Here is a 15,351-nt window from a genome sequence, read left to right on the forward strand (position 1 = left end):
CTTAGGTTCAAATATTCATCGTTATTTACAATGATATTTCTTTGGAAACATCGGTTTAAATTCACTTTCTTCTTCTTGATCGTCATAGCCTTCAATAAGAAATATAAATATCAGCTTTTCCAAGCTTTTGATTTCATGAATAAATATAATTCATCTCCTGTGAATCTGCATAGATTTGAATTAATTTAAAAAATTATCTTGACTAACATAAATTGTTTCTTATTAAAGAATTAAACATTCAAGAGTTCATTATGTCAAAAAAAATTAAATTATTTGATTAACATGTTTGAAAGATTTTAAATCTCATAATAATATAATAAAATATCTGGTAGTGGTCCTAAGAATGATTAACTCATAGCACTTCTGTCATATCTGATGTACACAATTAAATGTTTACTTAGGCATATGCAGAATAAGATTAGTTTCAATTTTGTAGCTTCCAATGGCTACCTACCATAATATTAAAAATATTATTAATCATAAATAATTATATTCAAAATGTTTTCCTTAGAAATAGGTGAAATTGTCGTAAGTAGATTCAATAGCTTCGTTGTCAGGTTGAAATTGAGGACCGTTTTTGCAAAACTTGCTTTGTGATAAAATGAAATTTTTCAGGAGGAACAAAAAACTATTTTCCAAGAAGGGCTTTAAAATTACAGACTTGGTTTTTATATGATTATGATTAATTTTATGGTTAGGGCTTATTAAAAGGTGATCATCGGAATTGGTCAAGTTTGGGAATTGTACACTAATAGCTTTATCAAAACTTGCTTTTTACATCAAATAATAATTAAGAAATTGTTAGTAAAACAGGAGTTCTCTTGGTTTTTCCATGAATTAAACAAATTTGTTTACAATGTAATATTGTAGTACAGCATTCTTGCTAATTCTGACATCTGTTTATTTATTTATTGATGTCTTTATTTGTGGCGAAGTTAAGGCTCTTGGCCCTGTCTTACACTCAACCACATTATGCGGCTTAATACTGAATACAGACTTAATATTCAAACTTAACACAGTGTATATAATAATAATATAACTTAATATAGACTAAAAGTAAAAGATTACATCCTAAGTCTAAAATTAGAAAAATAAATTCAATATTAACTATTCTAGATAGAATTCATATAATATAACAGTCATTTATGTAAATTTTGTGGACTATTTACTCCAGACATTCACACATAACTGCATGATATAGCCTACGTATTCAAGAGGAAATCTTTAGACTGTCTTTTGAAGGTAATTAATGAGGATCAATTTCTAATTTCAGGGGGTAAAGCATTCCATATTCTGGCGCCCGACACAAGGAAAGAATTACTGAAGGCAGATGTATGATGTAGAGTTATTGCAATTGTTGACCCAGATCGCGTGTCACGGTCATGAAAGGAGGATAGAAAACGGAAATTACTGGAGAGATATTCAAGTATATTTTCAGTCAAGAGTAGATAGATAACGGTTGATACATGGTGATTTCTCTGCTGCTCTACTTTTAACCAAGGAAGTTGTGCATAAAAAGGGGATACATGCGAGGCAAAATTCAATGAAAAAATAAATCTAATCTAATAATAAATCTAATGCAGGAGTTTAAAGCTCTCTGCAATTTCCTATTTTGTTCACTGGTAGCATCCACCAACACAACATCACAATAGTTAAAAATTGGAAGTATCAATGTTTGAACCAGTTTTATTTTTAAGTTGAGAGGTAATACGGTCTGGTGAATCTTGAGGGGATGAAGTGATGAACGAACTTTCCTGCATACGCTAATGACATGCTCATCCCAGTTTAAAGTTTCATTTATAGTGATTCCAAGGCTTTTTACTGATTTACGGAATGGGATAGCAACGCCATTTAGTTGAATGACTGGAGTTTGTAGACGGTGTAAATGGGCAAGCAGTTTTCTCTGCCCTAGTATGATAGCTTATGTTTTCGTTGGGTTGATGGAGAGAGAATTCTCAGCTGCATAACAGCTGATCTGCTCTAAGTTTCGGTTCATATTTTCAATAGCTGCATTTATGTCATTCACTTTTGTGTGGCAGTAAATTTGAAGGTCGTCGGCATAGAGATGGTAGTTGCAGTTTTTCAACTTAGAAGAGATGTCATTCAAATATAAAATAAATAACAGGGGGCCGAGTATAGAACCTTGTGGCACACCATTAACTTTGTACTTCCAATCCGTTCTCTTGTCATTCATGACAACACACTGTCGTCGGTTATGGAGGTAGGAAGCGAACAATTTTAGAGCAGCGTGACTAAGATGGAAGGAGTGCAATTTCGCTATTAATATGTCCGTACTGATAGTGTCAAAAGCACTGCTGAAGTCTAGGAGAATGAGTACGGTCACTTTACGTTCGTCCATTGCTTTCCTTACGTCATCCGTAATTTTTAGAAGAGCAGTAGATGTACTATGTCCTTTTTTAAATCCAGATTTCAAGTGATCAAGTAACGAATGGTGCATCAAATATTGGAGCAGTTGTTCATGCATGAGTTTTTCTAAGACTTTCGAAAGTGAAGAAAGTATACAGACAGGTCGATAGTCAGATGGAGAATTTGATAGAGATTTTTCTAGTACTGGGAAATTAAAGCATCCTTCCAAACAGTTGGGAAGTAGCCTTCCGAAAGACATGAGTTACATATGTGGGTTAAAATTGGCAGTGCTACATCTATCAAGGTAAAACGAAGGATATCGGGATGTCGTCCACTCCTTTTGTTTGCGATTTGATTGATGTTAGTTTCCTTCTTACATCGTTTTCATTTACTTTACGAAATTTGAACAAAGGCCGTTGTGGTAACGGAGTAGATTGAAGAGAATTTATTGTTGTTTTTATAATATGAGGGTGGGTATTAACTATTTCTCTAGTAAAGTGGGCATTTAATTCACACCAGGCAAATGCTGGGGCTGTACCTTAAATAAGGCCACGGCCGCTTCCTTCCCACTCCTAGCCCTTTAGTGTCCCATCGTCGCCGTAAGACCTATCTGTGTCGATGCGACGTAAAAAAAAACTAGCAAAAAAAATCATCTGGATTTATGTCATGCGTATTGGAGTTTGTAGTTTGCCTCCCAATACTTACGGATCTGAGTTGTTTCCAGGTACTTTTTGTGTTCAAATTACTGGCTAATTGTTGGAAGAGGCATATTTTTTGTTTTCTGATTATTTGTTTAACTTTATTTCTAAGCACACGGTACTTTTCAAAATCTTCAGTTGATAATGTCTGCTTGTAACGTCTGTGTAGTGCATCTCGTTCAGCCATTGCGGACTTAATGTCATTTGATAACCATGGAGCAGCTTTGCGAGTCACCCTAGCAGTACGTTTAGGTACGTGTTTGTTATACAATCCCAACAATAATGTGTTGAACCTCTTTACGTTTTCGTCATTGTCAGTCAAGTGCAGTATTTCGTCCCACGGGCATCGATTAGCATCTTATATTAATTGTTGAGGATTTAACATTTTCATGTCTCTATAGGTTATCATCATCATCATTGTTTTGGGAACTTTCAAAGAATAAGCTAAATATATGAGATCGTGGTATGATATACCAGGTACAGAAGTTTGTTCGTGTTTTAGTATTTTCTGAGGATTGTTTGTGATAAGTAAATCTGTTAGAGTGTGTGAGGATCCGTTAGCCGTGTGCACGTGGTGAGTGGGGTTAAGTGGCAATACTGACATGTTACAAGAGGTAAATTAGTTCTGTAAACGATTTGCTTCAACGGAGTCTATTAACAGGTTTGTGTTAAAGTCACCAAATATGAGAACATGTTTACACGTAGGAACGAGTCTTAGTAAATTTCCTTCGAAGTCGGTGGAATTTCCTGCTTTTCGTGGTTTGTAAACAACTTCAATCAGTACTTTAGTCTTATCAACAGATAGTTCTACAAAGATATATTCAGTTAAGGTGTCAGTAGATAATGAAGTTTGTATAATCTTCCCCGTTAAGTTGTTTTAGTAGTATAGAGCTACTCTTCCTCCTCAGCGCTTCGGTCTATTGTGAAAAGCTGCATTAAATCCTTCTATATTTACCGAGTTCAGAGGGACCGAGTCCTTCATCCAACTGTCACTAATTGCTACAACTTTTACCATGCTTCCTTCAAAAATAGCTTTCAGCTCGGTGTGATGGGCAATTATAGACTGAGCATTGACATGGGCACACAGTAATGAGCGGGGGAAGGACGAGAATTCTCTCTCCAGGTGACTACGGGCGGGGTGAGAAGGGGTCAGGGAAAGAGAAGGGTGGGAGGGTTCAGTATCAAGGTGAAGGTTGTTTACCCTGCCCAGGGAGAAAGCTACGTTATTACCTGTGTTAGCCATAATCAAAAATAAACAGAGGGCAACTTACCATGGTTTCCTCTTGCGTACGTAAGCTACTGGAATCATTTAAACATTCATCCACACTAAACTTATAATAAAACCACTTATAATTAAAATGTAAATCCATGAGTCATGTACTCTACTAATCACCTAGCCCTGAAATAACAGCATTTAGTTCCGTTTTAGTGGTCACAGTGAATTTGTTTTTGTTTTTGCCTAGAACTATGATTCTTCCTTCCTGGGTCCAAACGTTACGCGTTCCGAGCTGGTCTCGGGCTTGATTTAACAGATCTTTTCTAGAAGCAGTCAATGACTCCGTAACCAATAGTTTGGTGCCTATGAAGAGCTTCTTAGCGCGCCAGACACGATCGCGAACATGAAACCGGACGAATTTAACTATAATCGGCCTGTTTCCCGAGGTCACGACTTCCGCAGCTGAACTGCGTAGAGGTCCCAATCGATGACAGCGATCGATGTCATCCATCGATAATTCCACTTGTAGGTTAGATTTTACTGTCTCCTTCACTTTGGCATAGACATTCTCAGCCGGTTCTTCTTTCACCCCGTGTATGGGTGGACAGTTTCGTCTACTGTATTGTTCGGCTTCGTCAGCCCTGGCTTCGTGCTGGTCAAGACGCTGTTGAACAACTAGTAACTCCTCCTTTATACAAGAAATTTCCGCCGAGTTGTACTGGCGAAAGTCTTTGAACTCAGAACAGAGGGAAGACAGATTTTCATCGGCGCGGTCGTTTGTGTTGGCAGCCCTGCTGGCACTGGCTGATGTTAACTGTTCCAAGCGAGCTTGGAACTCATCCATCCGCTTAACAAAGTTTGTTTCAAAGTCCGACACACGCTTATTTACACTTTTTACGGACATGTTTTACTAGAACTAGATGTCAGTTCTCTGGCGTAATTGCTGACACACACTCACCGGACCTGTCTGCTAATTATCTTGCTAATTCGGGCTGGTAACACAGAGCTCTCCTACGCAACACACACAGCACGCGCCATCTTGAGAATATAGTCTACGCTCTTTACGAATATGAATTAATACAGAAAAAGAAAAAATGTTACACTTATTCTATGAAATTTATTTACACAAACATTCTATTCAACCTTCACTCAAAATTCTTCTACATCAGAGTCTTCAAAATAGCGTAAACATTGTATTTGGCATGTACACGCATTACGAATGTAAAAGATACAAAAAGGGAGGAAAGTAAGATTATTTCCTTTTTATCAACACCGACACTTTGTCCACTTTTCATTCCACCTCTCCAATATCAGAGTCTTCAAGAAAAACTGAAACATTGTTTTTGTCACTTACTTCAGTGCTCTTCATCACATCCTCAGAAGGATTTGGCATCGTCCGGAACCTCAAAAAATCTCATCAGTTTTACAATATCTTCCTTCTTCTTTTTGCTCACTTTATTTGATTTCTTCTGAACAGTGGCACCGTCCATTAGTTTAAAGTTTTTCTTCCCTGTCTTCGTTATATCTACCTCCGTTTCTAGTCCTGAGAATGTATTTTTCACTGAAACTGACACTGGTCCTCTCCCGTACATTTTCTTATATTTTATGACTCGAACCTTTGAAATTTGGAATGATAACTTACTTTTCAAAAGCTTGCTTGATTTTTCTTTCAGATCATAGACTTTCCAGTTATCTCCCAGTAGTTTCACAACACCGTAGTTTCTCATTATCTCATAGTACTCATATGGAGATAAGATTTCTTCTTTCAATCTGTATTTCTTTTCTAAGTTACCAAATATCCTATCCGAAGGCATAAAACTGTGTCCTCGAATAGGAAAGTAGTGCTGAACCTCGAGGAATACCTTGGATTTCTCCAAATATCTCGATACAGTTGCCAGAAGTATACTATTTTTGTTCTCCGCCATACAGGAATCTGAAAATTATCTAAGAACCAAATTTTTCTCACCTCCCTTAAACAATTTTTTCTCAAGTTTTTCAAGGTAATCTAGTAGAGCTGAAGCTACCTCATTAAAACCTCGACCAGACTCTGTTTCTAACCAAGTGTAGAAATGCACTTCAGACTTATCTATGGGTGTTCTATTTCTCATAATACAAAGATTGTACAGCCAAGCCTGTCTGGAGTAGAAAACTTCTCCAACATTAGCTTGGGGAGGGATTGGTTCTGTTGCATGTCAAACACCACGTCTACATGAGGGTCATTGGTTTTCTTCATAACCTGGAAAAATCTATTTGCTCTTAATTTATGTAAACGATACTCAATTTGAGCCTTTTTCTTGCTTTCTAAGTCGTTGCATGATTTTGATTTTAGTAATAATGATTTACAGGTCGAACAAGTATCGGAATGGGGATTGCCAAAGCCTAGGTTGAACTTTTTATAAAATACACTTTTGAATTTTGATAATGAGCATTTCTATCTTCCCTCTTTCTGTTGCTGTCTGATGAAAGTACTGTACACGGTGTTGATGTTCAGTTCAGGTGGGTAAATATGATCTCTTGGATTTATTTCGGCTGTAGTGGACACCCCTGCATTTGTACTGTTTAATGTGTATTATTATATCTTCCGTGAGTTGCTCCTGTTCCTTCGTTAGGCGAGATCCCCCACGATTTTCTTTTAGGGGAGCACCGGTAGTTAGAAAATGTCCTGCAATAAGACGAAGTCTACTGCGAGATACACCCGTTATTTCTTGAAAAGCCTTCGCACACACATAGATCATTTCGTTGCCCATTCTTATATATTACCTCACTGACACTCCTTTGGGATTTATAGCAGCACCAGGGTCTACAGTTTGTCTTCTTGGCTGGCGAACTGTCATATACTTAAGAAAAAAGCATCTTGCTCACATTTTGCTTTATTGAAGTAAAGAAGTTTTCTAAATTAATCCATATCTTCAAAAGAAAGGTCAGAAACATAGCAACTATGAGGACCTCGCTTGGTCACATATCCTTGAGAATAATGATTACAAGTAACGTTAAGTTCTCCTGCGCTTTCCTCTGAATATTTCATACTTTTCTTCCTTCTTGAAACACTTCCTCTCCTTCTTTTCCTACCTCGTTCAACTGTTGACACAGGACGTGAATATTCCTCAGCCATGTTAAATTTCTTGTCAGCACAACTTTTATAGCACAAAAATCACACAGCCTCTTTCACTGACCTGACAAGACTATCAATAAGGAATATAAGCAGGCGGGAAGTAACAATCGACAATCAAGATTGTTGCATACTTAATTGTCGTATTAATTTTAAACAAAATCCATGCAGTTATAATGAGTAACAGTTTCAGTGACTTCAAAATAAAAATTATTCCCGCAGAAAGCAAGTTTTGCTGTAACTCTTGAGTTGTAGAAAGCAAGTTTTGGAAAAAATCTCAAACTTTTACAAATTATTATAGCAGCAAAAACCAAGATCTGCAAAGACAGATTGCACCATCATATAGAGAGCTTTAATATACACGTATTGTAACAGTAAATATGGTACTTGGATGAGCATGAGAAACGCAGGGCGTGTACCGTTCTGCTTGAAGTGTTTACAGAGGGAAAGGGTTTTTCCTTGAAAAAATCTTAAGTTTTTTTAAATTTATTAATAAGTTCAAAATTATATCACCTCTGTACAGAAGAAATAGTGGGAAGTGTTCTTTCCTCGTCCTAGGGTTGGCGATGTTTTGGAGTTCCGGCTGCTCCTCCTCTCTGCACCATTGAACCATCATTCCTCCCTCGATGGAAGTTCTTGAAGATCTCGAATTTCTAGAAGATCCATGCGGTGTAGAAGTAAGGGCGTTGAAACAGACCATGTAAATGATAAACGTGAACGGACACCCTTAAGCCTTGGACGTGTTAATGCGAACGGCGGCTTCTGGACGGATGAGAAAAGAATATAGTAACGGTTTCAACGAAGTTTATAACACATAAGAACTGTATAACTGAAGAATTATCACACGGTAGAATGTCACTGAAATCTATTCCGTGTTGTATCATTAATCATTTGAAATGAATTCTATGCGGCAAAATGTCACTAAGTTCGAATAAGCACACAAGTTTAACTCTCGGAAATTAAACTCATAAAGTGAATAGTCACTAGAAACTTGTCGTCGAATGTCAATAAAGTCAACCTAATAAAATAGCCACCTAAAGTTTGTGATACTTGGCATAATCTGAAGTTATTCCATACGACATATTTCTTAGTCTGAACACTGTTCAATGTAATCAATTGGATTAAAATGAAATAAGAATCTTTCACTCGTGAAGTTAATCTTGTTCACGCATGTTAATGAAAAATAAAGTGAGGTTGATCATTTATCAACAGTCCTTACTTCGAATGTTCGTAGAATTGAAAATGCACAGTTCAAATACATAGTCCACAGTCCATCATCTACAAAATATTTACACAGTTTAGAGAATTATCTCTACGCGAAATTGTAAGTCAGTAACGTAGTCACCAAGTTCAAGTTAATTCTGTACTCAATCACTTGTTAATGTTTGCCACTTGAGGAATTCGAAGTTAAAGCACAGTAACGTCAATGAGATTTCCCGAAATATTCAATCACTCTGTAAGGAGCAAAGACTGTTCCAAATCCTATCACCATCCACAACATTAACTTTGAATTATGAGCACTTGGAAAAATAATCGCAAGTCTTAGACATTCATTCAGAGTAAACAATCACTTGAAAATATTAAGAGTTTGATGAAGCACAATTTATGTCGCTCTCTGTTGTAGCAGAGTTCTATCATTCACGAGTTCAAGAAAATTGTGTAAGTCCACACTGGACGCTACGGAGTTAAAGTCCAGGACTCGACGAAATATGACAATCACTTCACGTCGTATCGCAGTCCTTACGAGCCGACCGCTCGCTGCTAGCCGCACGAACTCCACTGCGATACACACTGGTCTGCTAAGGTAAGAAGGTCTCCATTTATACCCGATCCACGACAAAATATGTCTTCACATCTCACTCCACAACTTCGTCGTCTCTCGTCGGATTTCTATCAAACCTTGCAGGAATGAAGATAAAATATCGGGCTACATGGTGATGTGGTTGATTTTGTCCAGTTATTATCATGGGGAAAGGTATTAATCGAAGAATCTCAAGGAACATTCCATACTGATCTAGGCTCTCTCCGTGTTACGGGGAGGCAGGCTGTGACGTCATTCCGCTCTACGTCACACACAGCTGTTGCTCGCTGTTCCAGTCTGTCTTCCGCTGCTGGGTCGGCGCGTAACGCGAAGTTTTATATTTAATTAGGGGGACTTTGTTCCGTACCACTGTTCCCGGTACATCTCCCCGTCCTCCTGGGGAAAAGAAAATTCGACAGGATTTTCTTTCAATGATGTTCCCTCCTGAAATATTTCTTTAGGTTGGCTGCATTGTAAATGCCCTCGACGCTTCCATCCAATTTTCGAGAACCTCCGAAATTCTATGTGGTCCTACATAAAGTGGGCAGATCTTTGCATATATGCGGAGTTCGGGGTGTGAAACAGCTGGTTTTCTAATCAGAACATAGTCATTGACCCTAAGTGGTTGTCTCAATGTGTGGTTTCGGTATCGGTTTTCCCTAATCCGAGCAGCGTGTCTGAGTTTCTCCCTTGTTGCGTCCACGCGAGTCTGATGAGTGATTGCTGGATCTTGAGGTGATGGTAGTAATTGGTCCCATGGTCTGTCAGGCGTGACATCTTGACACAAACGAAACTGCCGTTTGGTTTTCAATCAATGGCCAGGGGGTTCAAATACGGAGTGACACATTTAGAAATGATACCATTATTTTCCATCTCTTTTATCACAGTCCTGGCTTCCTCTCGGTACTTCTCAGGAACTGGATAGGGCCGTTTCTTTGTAAGGAGAAGGGTCCTTGACATTCAACCGGTATTCAAAATCCTTAATAACGCCCGGTTTGTCATCAAAATCCTCAGGAAATGTCTCGAATAATTGTCGAGAAGCCTCTGCCACGCAAGAGTCGAACTCTGGGCTTTCAGCCGCACTGGTGAAAAACATGAAGTGATCACGTCCTCCGTCGAACACATCCTCGATGATGGGCACTTCTTGGCCCTCGACAGGTCCTTCTTGATCGGGTCTACCCTCTTCATAATATATTTCATCGACAGGCAGAACATCGCTCATCTTGCCTTCAGCTTCTATAAATGGGGTACCCAGACCTTGGCACTTCAAGCTATTACAGTCTACCAGCTGCAACTCTACAGAGTCGATGTTAAAAAATCGTATAACGTTGGCTGGATAATTAATTCCTCCGTACTTGGTTAGGAAATCTGATCATAGGATGACGTTGAATTTCATCGGCGAGATGACTAAGAATATATGCTCGAACTCGACACCTTCAATGTCAAATGTAATAAAAGCTTGAAATTTACATTTGATATGCCTGTCCGGTACTATCCCTTTAACTTTGATATGTGCGACCGGTATCAATAATATGTCTTCTTCCCCCCTTAATATCTCAATTAATCTCTCAGAAATTAATGAAGCCTGTGCTCCAGAATCAATTAAGGCAGTTACATGAAAAGTATCCAATGTAATGTTAATGACTGGAAGACATCGTTGGACCTTTGGTGTTGTAAGGGTGGGATCTTCATACAAGAGATCTGAGTCATCCAAGTACCAGTAATTAATGTTGGTGACACAAATTATTTCCCCTCTACTCCGGGTTTCAGGTATCTTATTGTTGCGCTGTTGAAGTTTTTTTATTCAGGGTTTGTCACAGGCGTCGTGTTCTGTCTTCTGGCGTGATCTTGGTATTCCAAGGAGGTAGCGCCAGGTAATCCTTCATCTCGGTTTCGATTCTGGATATATTCGCGAGTTTCTCTCCATCTTCTTTCGATCTCGGCGAATCCCTATATCGAGTAGGCACCTCGGTAGGGTTCCCCACGATTGATCACGTCTGTAAGGTGTACTTTGTCTGTATAGACGTTTCCTAAATCGCCGGTAACGAGATGACGAATCTCTCCGTGATTCTACTTCTTAACGGGGTTCGGGATTCGTTCTCGGAGGGTTAACTTCGACATGGTTCGTTGCAACCTCTTTCGTCTTATTAACCCTGGGAGGACTTTGTGTATGGGCAGTGTCGAGTTTCCTTAATAAATCATCCAGTTGTTCTAGGTTTTGAACGTTGGCTGCCACAATAATTTCCTGTACATGCGCCGGGAACTGTAAAGTTACTACCTGTATTAACTCCTGTTCTGGAAAAGCAGGATCAACGAATTGTATCTTTTTTAATTGTGAAATGAGAAAGTCGGAATATCGCGAAGAATTAATCGCAGTGTTATATTTCCTAGAGTACAACTGTAGCTTAATCAAATGTTGTATCTCAGAATTCCAAAACCTCTTCAACAAAGCTTCCTTGAATTTATCATAGGTTTTAATATTAAATTTAAATGCTGTATACCAATTTAACGCTTTCCCTTCTAATAACTTAGAAGCTATCCTTAATTGATAATCGGATCGTACTTTATACTCCTGAAAGTATTCTTCAATGTTAAGAAGGAATTCTTTGGCTGTGTACTCTTCCTTCCCGGAGAATTTTGCAGGTTTATCGTCCGACAATTTTAAAACTGTGGAGATGCTAGAAGTATCTCCGCTAGACCCTTGGCATTGATGTGTTGACACCTCCTTCTCCACCTGAGATATCCTGTTATCAATGGTCTCTATTTTTTCTTGCAATTCGACCTTGATAGTCTTAACTTGTCCGCGGATGGAGTTTTCCACGCTCTGGACTTCCTTTTCGAGGTCCTGCTTCACTTCATTAACGTCGCGGCCTATGCGAACGATTTGAGTTTGTGCGTTGTCTAATTGAGATTTTACATGCTTATCCGTTTCTTCCTGCTTTGTTTTAAGTAAATTTACTTCATTACTTCTTTTCTGGAAGTTAGTCTTAAGAGATTCATGGTTGTTATCCTGAATAAAGGCTATTTTTGCTTGTGCCTGTGATAACTGACCATGAGATTCTTTGAATTTTGCCTTTAAAATTTCAACTTCCTTAATCAATTGATGTGAGGTAGGAAACGAAGCTTTTAAGTCTTCAACTATTTGATGTTTATGGTCTTTCTTTACTGTTGCTAAGTCACGGGTGAGGCCTTCGTTTATTTCCGTAAACTTTGAATTAATCTTCGCATTAGTTTCTGAGAATCGCTTTTCAATCTTAGAACCAGCTTTAGTAAGCCTATGTTCTAGGTTAGCATTTACTTCGGTAAACTTGGTATCAATTATTTTAGTTACTTGTGTGATACGACTTTCTAGGTTGGCTGTAGTTGCAGCATTAGATTCATTAATGCGAGCTTGTAAATCAGTACTAGATTCATTAATGCGAGTTTGTAAATCAGTACTAGAATCATTAATACGAGCTTGTAAATCTGCACCTAATTTAGCAGTGGCCGCGTTAGCCTCGCTTATACTTCGCCCTAAGTTAGTATTCGACTCGGCAATACGTTCATTTAAGCTAATTTTAAGAGCCTCAATAGCAGCTAAAATATTTTCCATTTTGAGGGTAATGTATTTAAACCAAACAACAAGAAAATCACTTGAAAAAAGATCAGTTATAACCATTATTGTCCAATGGTTAAAAGTTCATGTTCAAACATTCTCAAAAAAATCTTCAAGACATTTAACACACAAAAAAAGTCTCATATCATTGATAGCACTTCTTGTATTAGAAAAGTTATATCTTCTTAAAACGTTCACTGGAATGTTAATATATATTCCACACAAAGCACTATGAGTATATCTGGATTAAGTTACGAAGTCAAAGTTTCACACGATTTGAGTGCTACTTTGTCTATCACTGCACATCTAAATTTGTTAATTGTACTCCAAAATTGAGCCTAGAACGGATAAGTATCAATTTCATTTCTACTGCACTCACAATTAAGCTCGAATATGGCTGAGGCGCTAATTTCTATTTCTACTGGACTCCAAATCGGGCCTAACACAACTGGGGCGCCAATATCTTTACCCCTCTCCTCTATAACAGTAAATATGTTACTTGGATGAGCATGAGAAACGCAGGGCGTGTACCGTTCTGCTTGAAGTGCTTACAGAGGGAGAGAGTTTTTCTTTGGAAAATCTCAAGTTTTTTCTGAACTTATTAATAAGTTCAAAATTATATCACCTCTGTACAGAAGAAATAGTGGGAAGTGTTCTTTTCTCGTCCTAGGGTTGGCGATGTCCTGGAATTCCGGCTGCTCCTCCTCTCTGCACCATTGAACCATCATTCCTCCCTCGATGGAAGTTCTTGAAGATCTCGAATTTCTAGAAGATCCATGCGGTGTAGAAGTAAGGGCGTTGAAACAGACCATGTAAATGATAAACGTGAACGGACACGCTTAAGCCTTGGACGTGTTAATGCGAACGGCGGCTTCTGCACAGATAAGAAAAGAATATAGTAACGGTTTCAACGAAGTTTATAACACATAAGAACTGTATAACTGAAGAATTATCACACGGTAGAATGTCACTGAAATATATCCCGTGTTATATCATTAATCATTTGAAATGAATTCTATGCGACAAAATGTCACTAAGTTCGAATAAGCAAACAAGTTTAACTCTCGGAAATTAAACTCATAAAGTAAATAGTCACTAGAAACTTGTCGTCGAATGTCAATAAAGTCAACCTAATAAATAGCCACCTAAAGTTTGTTATGCTTGGCATAATCTGAAGTTATTCCATACGACATATTTCTTAGTCTGAACACTGTTCAATGTAATCATTTGGATTGAAATGAAATAAGAATCTTTCACTCGTGAAGTTAATCTTGTTCACACATGTTAATGAAAAATAAAGTGAGGTTGATCATTTATCAACAGTCCTTACTTCGAATGTTCGTAGAATTGAAAATGCACAGTTCAAATACATAGTCCACAGTCCATCGTCTACAAAATATTTACACAGTTTAGAGAATTATCTCTACGCGAAATTGTAAGTCAGTAACGTAGTCACCAAGTTCAAGTTAATTCTGTACTCAATCACTTGTTAATGTTTGCCACTTGAGGAATTCGAAGTTAAAGCACAGTAACGTCAATGAGATTTCCCGAAATATTCAATCACTCTGTAAGGAGCAAAGACTGTTCCAAATCCTATCACCATCCACAACATTAACTTTGAATTATGAGCACTTGGAAAAATAATCGCAAGTCTTAGACATTCATTCAGAGTAAACAATCACTTGAAAATATTAAGAGTTTGATGAAGCACAATTTATATCGCTCTCTGTTGTAGCAGAATTCTATCATTCACGAGTTCAAGAAAATTGTGTAAGTCCACACTGGACGCTACGGAGTTAAAGTCCAGGACTCGACGAAATATGACAATCACTTCACGTCGTATCGCAGTCCTTACGAGCCGACCGCTCGCTGCTAGCCGCACGAACTCCACTGCGATACACACTGGTCTGCTAAGGTAAGCAGGTCTCCATTTATACCCGATCCACGCCAAAATATGCCTCACTCCACAACTTCGTCGTCTCTCGTCGGAGTTCTATCAAACCTTGCAGGAATGAAGATAAAATATCGGACTACATGATGATGTAGTTGATTTTGTCTAGTTATTATCGCGGGGAAATATATTAACCGAAGAATCTCAAGGAACATTCCATACTGATCTAGGCTCTATTCGTGTTACGGGGAGGCAGACTGTGACGTCATTCCGCTCTACGTCACACACAGCTGTTTCTCGCTGTTCCAGTCTGTCTTCCGCTGCTGGGTCGGCGCGTAACGCGAAGTTTTAAATTTAATTACGGAATCTTTGTTCCATACCGCTGTTCCCGGTACAGTATATCAATAAGAAAGTAAATTTCATTTTTTTTGCAGAAGCAAGTTTTGAAAAAAACGGCCCTCAATTATGTCTTACCACTTCATAAAATTCATTCATTTAACTGCAGGTTGATAAGGAATACCATGGATGAAATTCTTAACTCCTCAATAGTGATAGGCTGTTGTAATGAAGACACTAAGATCGTATATCCTAATGACCTGCTATTTTAGCGTAAATCATTTTAAACCATATATATACACTGACTGACAGAGCAAATGCAACACCAAGGAGGAGTG

The sequence above is a fragment of the Anabrus simplex genome, chromosome 1 (genome assembly GCF_040414725.1).
Source record: "Anabrus simplex isolate iqAnaSimp1 chromosome 1, ASM4041472v1, whole genome shotgun sequence".
In the NCBI taxonomy this organism is placed as follows: domain Eukaryota; kingdom Metazoa; phylum Arthropoda; class Insecta; order Orthoptera; family Tettigoniidae; genus Anabrus; species Anabrus simplex.